The following is a 9009-nucleotide window of genomic DNA, read 5'->3' on the forward strand; positions in this document are numbered from 1 at the left end:
GACAGGCACTGTGTTTAGAATGGGCAGCTATAGAAGACCTTTGGTGTCATGTATCTAGAACATGACAAAATTATGGTAAACTAAGTGTTGATCAGACTATCTGTATTCCTTTCAGAAAATGTTAAAATAGAATTCTCTGTGGAAAGCAGAAAACAGATTCTTTAATTTTTGGCTGATTGCTGTCTCTTAATGTTAAAGATATATATATATATATATTAGCAAGTAAGACTGTCATCAAATGATAGATGGCACATAAAATATCAGGCACATTTTTCACAAGTTAACTCCTTTATTTTAGTTTCCACAGTGGTATCCCAACAGCACCTAGTTGTTTCATGTAGCAATACACTTTTCAATCTAGTTGACTGCTATGTGATATCACCACGGCCATCTTGACGTTGTCTTGAAGCAAATACCAAAATATATATTTTTTTGTAATATTTCAAATCGACCCATGAAAACAATGTTATCTCATCTAGATTTTACTTGGGGAATTCCTAAGAAATATTTATTTATATTTCTTTGTATTTGCTTGTCTTATTCTGAAGAAGACAATCTTTGTGGTTTAAAATACTGGTTTGTCTTTTAATTGTTACTCCAACTTCTTGGTTGTGCTAGGCTGCCACCACAAATTTGTCTACATGCATATATATAGTGTATATATATTTACATGGGTGTGTGTGTGTTAGAGGTTCGTTATAGTAATTCGTTTTTTTGTTTCTTTTACTGATTGAAATCTAATGTTAAATCATTCTATCATAATTTTCTCATGCCAGTTTAACCCCTTAATCTTATGTTTTCTGAAAACAGTTGAGGGCAGGGTAGGTGAAATTTTTTTTTCAGTTTTTTTTTTTTAAACACTGTTGTGTCTGTATTTACTGTGGTGACATTTTATGAAAAGCCATAAAAAAACACCCCAACAAAAAATAAGCTAACATTAGCTTTGCAGGGCTTGAGAAGGTCCACCTGACACCTTGAAATTGTGAATGTTGGGCACCGAATCTCCCTGAAAGTAGTTGAACTGGAAATTCAATACAGATGACAGACAAACACTAAATGTGAGAGTGGACTGGCATTGCTTTGGCAATCACATCTACTTCATTGTCCCAGTGCTCACTTTTTACCTGTCCTTCATTCATGCTACCATTGAATGAGTCATCTTGTGAGCGATCTATAGCACACGCACACATGTTAATGTTCCTGTTACGCCCAGGAAACCATAAATTATGTTTCTCTCCTTACCACACCAGTCACTAGGCAGAGGAAGAAAAAGACAAAGCTAGCCAGGGCCCTAGCAACAGAGAACCTGACACACACACACACATGCTTACACACATACACACTAGTAGTCCCTCAATTTTCCTTTGTGCACAGAAAATTGCATTTGGCTGTTAATCGAACAGACATTGCTTTGATTGAGGGAATTGTGTTTGCCATTTATACCCAGGGTTCCTGCGAACACACTAACACAAGCAGGTGCACCCGAGGAGTTTGAGAAACAATGCAGGGGAGTTTAGTGCTTTTGTGTATATGTGTGTGCTGGATTGTCTCAGGGAGCAGGGTAGAACAGGCCTTTCCAGTTAGGCTGAGTCGTAGGTGTGGCAGCTAACTGTTGCCTTGAGATTTGAAGAGGCTGACGTTATTCAGGTATAGAAGTGTGGATTTCTCTCATTGCGTTAATTTTGGCCATTTGATTTATTTACCTGATTTCTGTACGCTATCAATTCTTGGATTTGCTGTCTGGTCAGGAAAAATATAAAGGATACAGCTGAAAACTGGTAAACATTTAACAATAGACAGCTCAATATTTGTTTGGAAAAAGGACAACTTTAAGTCATAAATCAAGTATGGTTTTGGTTAATATTCAATTGAAAAAAAAAAGGTTTTATGTTTACATCTTACCCACAAACATGGGCTGAGAATGACTTCTCCACTAAATGTACACTTAGCAATTACAAGGTCAACCTAAGACATCAAATGCAGGCAGGCACCCAATTTGAACTAGAGTTATTTATCTATTTCACTATAATTCAGCTTCTCACCTGAAAGATGGCTCAAAGTTCAAATCAGGTTGTGAAAACTGGGTGTAAAAATCTGTGTAACATATTTATACAGTCACCATTTTAATCTGGAACACCTGCACCACTGAACTCTGGTATACGTCGTCATTGTTTTTTCTTTGCCAATGTCTGTAACGTGAGAAACAAGAGTATAACTAAACAGAAGGTGAATTATTTGAAATTCAGCCATGTCAATGTGGTGCACATCTGCTTCTCACTCCCCTAGAGAGCAGCAGCAGCAGAGGCAATTTAAGGAGACTCTTTGTCTTTAGGCTTGAACAGTATTTGACAATGCTCATGTAGGCGACAAGTCAAGCAGACTAGTTTTTATGCCAAAACATTCATGGAGTTCATGAAGTTGAGAAAATAAGTCATATTGATTTGAGCATCAAATGTAATCATCTCCTTAATAATAATTGTGCACATGCATATTTACTATGAGATCACTAGTGTTGCACATCTTCATGATGTATAGATTGTTCTCAATTTGTCTTTAATTAAATGGTCCTGTGAACAGGCTGAAACCTGAATTAGTCTGATGGCAGTCAAAAATAGATCACACGGAGTGATAAAGTGCCTGTCATACTGTGTCCCTGTAATCGCAATTATACATTTTTGTCAAATTGTGCGGTATAAAACCTAAAACCTGTCTCAGGTTTCTATATAGAACCTATCAAATATGGCATATCCCAAAGCATTCCTTCTTCAGTTTGACTTTGCTGCTATTTCATTCTGCTTTGCATAAGAGTATATCAGACATCCATTCCAGTTTAGTTAATTTTAATATAATTAGATTTTTTTTTAGTTCTCTAAAATTGAGGTTTGTAAATAGTTCCTTATACCCACAACTACATTAATGTTAGTCTATTTTAAAAGAGAACAAACTCTGAATTTACAGCAAACTGTGACCCAGTGTGACACCAACGTGCTAAAATAATGGGACTCTCACGATCGTGTGTGTGGTGAACTCTTGCATGGATTGTATACATATGCTATCTGTGGACCATATAAGATTCTGCCCTGCAGAGTTGCTTACGAGGTGACAAAAGAGCAGGCACAGCTTTAACTTGTAACATTCCATTCAAGAACACTGTTTTTGACACAGCACAGCCAGAGAGAAGAATAGTTATTGTGATTTGTGCACATCCATGCTCACTGTGTGTGATCAGAGCAAGTGTCATATGGGTGCAACTTTTTTTGCTTCAGATATCAGTTGGCTTTTTAACATGTGTCCTATCATTAGAGTCCTAAAGCTGCACCATCTTCAAATCCTGTAGTTAAAACGAGGTGCTGATATATGTGCGCAAATGTATGCTCATTTTTAGGACATCAGTATTGCATATATTCTTTTCTGGAAAACTCATCTAGACATTAAAGAGGAGTATAAATAGCAACATAAACATATGAATAGCAAGGTAGGGAAAAAAGTGATGGGAGGAGGGAGAGAGAGAACAAAACTGAAGGATGAAAGAAATACAAACCAGCCTTGAGATAGAGGGTAGGATTGAGCAGTGACAAATCTCCATAGCAACACAGCCATTGCGACCAATCAGGTGTGTGTGTGTGTCCTCCCTCCCACAAATGTCAGTATAATGCAGAAGCTTTTGTAAGGAATTGTGTTAGTTGTTATATCTACTTTGTGTTTCACATAAAGTTTCAGTTGAGATTAATTTATAATTGTTCATATTCCTTGTGTTAAAGTTCTTTTAAAATCTTATGAAATAGCTTTACCAGAAAGTAAAAAAAAAAGAGTTAAAAGAAAATAAAACGAGGCTTGCGTTTTTTACATCACATCTAAGCTCTAGCTCGATGTATAAAAAGAAAAAAAAAGATTAAATCATAGTTATGTTGTATCAATTTATTGTTTATTCTGGATCTGTTTTATTATGAATTCATATTTTTCACCATGCTAAATTACGGACCTTTCTAAGATTTGCCCTTACCATGTACATGCAAACCATATCTTTTCTTAAACCCCTTAATAACAAATAACAAAACATACAGTGGTACAAGAGGTACAACTATGATGCTGTTGTTGAGAGGCAGTGGTATCAGCCTCACAAATGCCTTTGAATGAACTGACCTTTTGATTGTGTTACACATTCGAATGAATCCAACGTTTTCTTTTTTGATTAAAACGCTATTAGGAAGACTAGAGTGTCAGTATACTTTCTCTTCCCTAGACCCCTACACACAAAACAAGTACCCTTTTTATTCTCACTGAGCTATTACAGCTGGACAACTTTAACGCATTCTTGATTTTGCACATTGGTTAGACATAGATTTATTGGGTTTTTGGCCGGATATAACATGTTAAGAAAATGGAAACATTAAGATCAACTTTGTAAAACCATATGCATATTTGTCACTTAAAACTGTGTAAGGAGCCAAACCATTTTGACACACTTTTAATCATCATGGTTAAAATGTGAACAGATTTGTGAAGATGATTGTTTTTATTTGCTGCTCCATTGACAACGGTCACATCTCTTCTTGTGACGTTGAATGCCAAATTTGTCTTTAGACAGCATGAATGTGGCGGTTCACTGGTCAGACATGAGCGATTAGTTTGGCAGCTTTTTAAGAACAGCAGTCAGTAAAATGGTATTTTTGAAGAACAGAAATTGCACTAATAGTGGTGTCTACCGGTTTGTAGCCAGTGTTGAGCAAGAAGTTGGTGTTATTTGTAGCATTGGAATAATATCTCTGTGCACAACCACTTTCTGACAAACTAATTGTATTCTCTACAATATAATAATTTTAGATTTATGGTCTATTAATGCAAAGGCTGAAAGATAAATGGAACTTAAAATTTATTTTTTAGAATTCAGTAATGTTAAGTAAATGGTATACGATACATGATACAATGGTGTGTTATAACTCCATAATAAGGAAAGATTACACTGCACTTGACTTTTTCAAATTCCAAAGTAGAAACTTAGGAATGCTTTAATGTGGTGTTTTTACCTTTATTTATTTTGAGGTTGTGCTCAGCTGTACCTTAACAGAAGGGTGTGTAACACTCACTTACTGTGTTACTTACTTAATGAACTAAACTGTATTAAATTACATATGGTTGTCTGTGAGTGGGTTCCATCACCAGAACTGAGATTAGTAAAGGTCAATGTTAATAAGCCCTCAGTCAAAATACAACCCGTACTGTCTTGGATTAACATGACTGTGTGTGCTTTGGTAATGTGCACATGCTTATATTTCAAGTTAGGCAGTGAAAGGCTCTTGGCTGCAAACACCTTGTCAGTAAGTAATCACTTGGTGCATGTGATTTGGCAGGGGCAGTCTGGCAGTTGGTAAGCTGCATGGAAAGTGGTAATGGTGGGCTTTTGTGCCTGTTATTTATTATTTTTTTCAGAACATTTAATGGTAACAACTAGGGGTCTACCGATTGATCGTCTGACCAATCGATCGGCACTGGTTTCCTTAAATATGCGGGATCAGTGATCGGCGAATTCTTTTATGGTGAACACATCTTATCTACCTCAGCAAAAGTCTGAAAGCTAGCCACTGTCCCCTTCAGCTCTGCCATGAGAAAGCGCTGAGTGACAGACCACCAAGTCACGTATCTACACAACAACAACAGTCTCCCGGCGCAAGCTCAAGCAAGCTTGTCATCAGTGTGGAAGGGAGCTCTAAGCTGTGTATTTGCAATACATTGTAATGTCCGTTCAGTTAGCGGTTAAATAACTGCCAGTTTTTTTGTTGTGACATCGTGTTCGACATATGTTGTTTGCTGACGTGCCTCTTAGTTCAGTGAGTGAGTGAGCGAGCGAGGGAGAGAGAAAGAGACTGTATTCTAGGGGTAATAAAACAAAGTACGGTAACAAGTGGAGAGAGCCGCCAGGAAGTCGTTTAGGACAACAAATTGAGTTACTGACTTGAATTTATTAAATATAGTTTGTCAAATGTTGATTACATGTATGAGATCTTTCATCAAAAAGAGGGCAAATATGGTGTATTATTTTTTCATATTTGTTCACGTTAACTGCTGCTATATTTGTTGTAGATTATTTTTATGTTGTATATATTTATATACTGTATATTTTTTAGAAGTATTTATTTTAAAGTTGTTGAACTGAAGAGTGAGTACAGTTTGTGGTAAATGTTTCATAATTACTTGCGATGCAAAAAACCTTTTATTATTATTATTATTGGTGAATGCTGTCAGTTGAAACAAATTGCTATCAGAAATTCTCATGTATCTAAATGTAGGTTTCTGAAGAAAAGCAAGGTAGCTTTTGTGTAGCACATCTCATACTCAAGGTAACCTAATGTACTTTGAGTACTTTTATTTGGCTGTGGACTTATTACTAAAATGTAACATTACCAGATGATACTTGTATTAAATTAACCCAATATCTCCATAGCTCGGCATAAACTTTTGGACCTTTAAAACTGTAACAAGACATCTTTGCAAACTTTGCATAACCATGTCACCTGAGTTGCTGTGTTCTTTTTTAGCCTTAATTACAGTGACTATAATGTTTGTTAATGTGGGAAAGAAAAGTTTCCCACTCATATCTTATAACTGTTTAGTTAGCTTTCCTTTTTTAAAAAACTCTGCACACATGATTAGCAGCAGAGTGTAATGTGAGAACAAAACAATGATGTCACTTATTGTCCTCCAACACATCTATTATTATAACTGAGGTCCAGGGGCATTTGTTGGTGGGGCGCTCAGTCTGCTTGGCCTGTAGCTGCCCAAAAATGAAGGAAGAATCAGAATACAAAAATAGTCTGACATGAAAGAACAGAGGAAGGAAGGAAGGTAGAGGAAACAACTGAGCACTGGAGGAGAGTGATCGCCAGATAAAAAGGTTTAAAACTATTGAAGTGATCCACTGACTTAAAAAACCACTGACAGTAGGAAGTGTTGGAGAAGTAAGCCAAATATTGACTCTGTATAAGCCTGTTTAGCAGTCATAAGGCTGTTGGCTCTCAGCATTTTCAATACAGTTTGAATCTCGGTAAAGCTGTTTTCCAAATATATGAACTACACAGTCATATTAACGAACTACATGATAAAATCTATCCGAAGATGGCTAATGAAGATGGCAGAATTCTAAATAAAATTCTATAATTAAACAAAGGCGTAAGGCTTATAAATACCCTGTGCTTTAGTTTTGATGCTGTTTCTAAAACGGTTGCTTATGGAAATATGTCCGTGAAGATTCAAGTCCAGGTTATTGTAAAGGTCTTTGTCTTGGATTGCTGTCAAATTCCCAAATTAAACGAAACTCCCAACTCCACTCTACTCTTAGGTAATGTTTATTTCAAACTCATTGCTAGTTTTTTTTTTTTTTTTTATCTCATGAGTGTTGCCTAAAACGGTTGGCGTGATTACCAGATCAGCATTGAGATAATTCTATTTCAAGAATAGCTGTATATGAAAGCTGTAATATACTTGCATTACTCACCAGAAATATAAACGTAATATGCATTACTTACTTGCATTACTCACCAGAAATATAAACTTTAATTGACATTAACAAATCTGATCTCAGGAACAGGGAGTTCTACCACCTTCAGTTAGACCTTGGGGTACAAAATGTTTTAAGGGCACTGTTTGACCTGGGAGCTCTATTTTGGACACCATTACTCTTGTGAGCTCATTGCACGGGTGTGACCTGGGAAGATGGATCACACAGGACAGTGTGTGGACAACCCAGCTGATCCTGCACAGTCGTCTTGGGCCTCATTTTCTAAATAGTTTGCACATATGGCGTATTGTCTACCTCCCTTCTCACATAGGCTCCAAAAATAAAAAATGATTTGCTTCTTTGTCACTAGGCCACATTTACCCTCTTCTGAGTTTGAAGTAATTACCTTTTTTAACCCTGTCTTTGCTTTAACTTTATCTTGCCTATAACACTATGCAGTGTCAGGGCCGCTGTAAGGATTTGTTGTCAGATTTAGCTAGTGGAGGAAGGCTGACATTAGATCATACCTTTAGGAACATACCACATTATGAAGTAATCGTGGATGTCCCTGTTTCCCATGATCTACGATTTCCTATCAGTTGGAGGAAGATGTTGATATAAATGTGGTCTTTGGGGAAATTGGTCTAACAGTGAGCTGCTTATTTTTCAAGGCAACAAGGGATCATTCAGTGGATAAAATGATGAGTCTGTGTCACAGCCAAATAACAGATATAATTGGGAATTGTTTTGTTCTGCTCAAACAGGGAAGACCCTTTTTCAACATCTTTCTCATTGGTTTTAAATGTGAGGTTAAATTATGCCTCATGTGACCATGTACTCCCACCACTGTTGAGTGTTCGTTTGTGTGTCATTGCAGTGCTACTTGTGCTATAGCTTGTGCGTGTGTTTGCGTCTCGTCACCCTGGAGCCAGGCGTCCTCTCCTCTGACCCTGATCCCTGTCACCTGTCTGCTCAGATCACACACGCATACACACCAGAAACGCACACTCTCTCTCACTCCCTGTCTCTCTAACACACACACACACCCATGGACACACTCACCCATGGACACACTCACAATTGCTGTGACCCTTTCCTGGAGCTGAAACCCAATCGCAGTCATCAGCCACGCAAAACTTGCCAGCACAGCAAGGTTTTGTTTTCTTTTTGTGGGTGTGCATATAACTCGAAAGACCTACTGTCTGCTGTAAGATGAACTGAGGCAGAGAGAATGTTAAAAATACATTTTTACATGAGTGGCCTTAGCTGAAGTCGAGCACAGCAGTGCACTTCTGATGTACATTTACTACAAAATACAAGTTAACTCGTTCAAATACAGAGAGAAAGTGTAAACTCTTATTTAAGGACACATCATTTTGTCAAAATTACAGTTTTTGTCAACATTGGTGCTTAACACTCTAGTATTACATACATGCATACTGTACATTCGTGGCCTGACCATGTGACAAGTTTACTAGACTTTGTAACTATAAATAGAATTGTGTCAACGATAA

This window comes from Cynoglossus semilaevis, chromosome 1 (assembly GCF_000523025.1).
Source record: "Cynoglossus semilaevis isolate Cse_v1.0 chromosome 1, Cse_v1.0, whole genome shotgun sequence".
In the NCBI taxonomy this organism is placed as follows: domain Eukaryota; kingdom Metazoa; phylum Chordata; class Actinopteri; order Pleuronectiformes; family Cynoglossidae; genus Cynoglossus; species Cynoglossus semilaevis.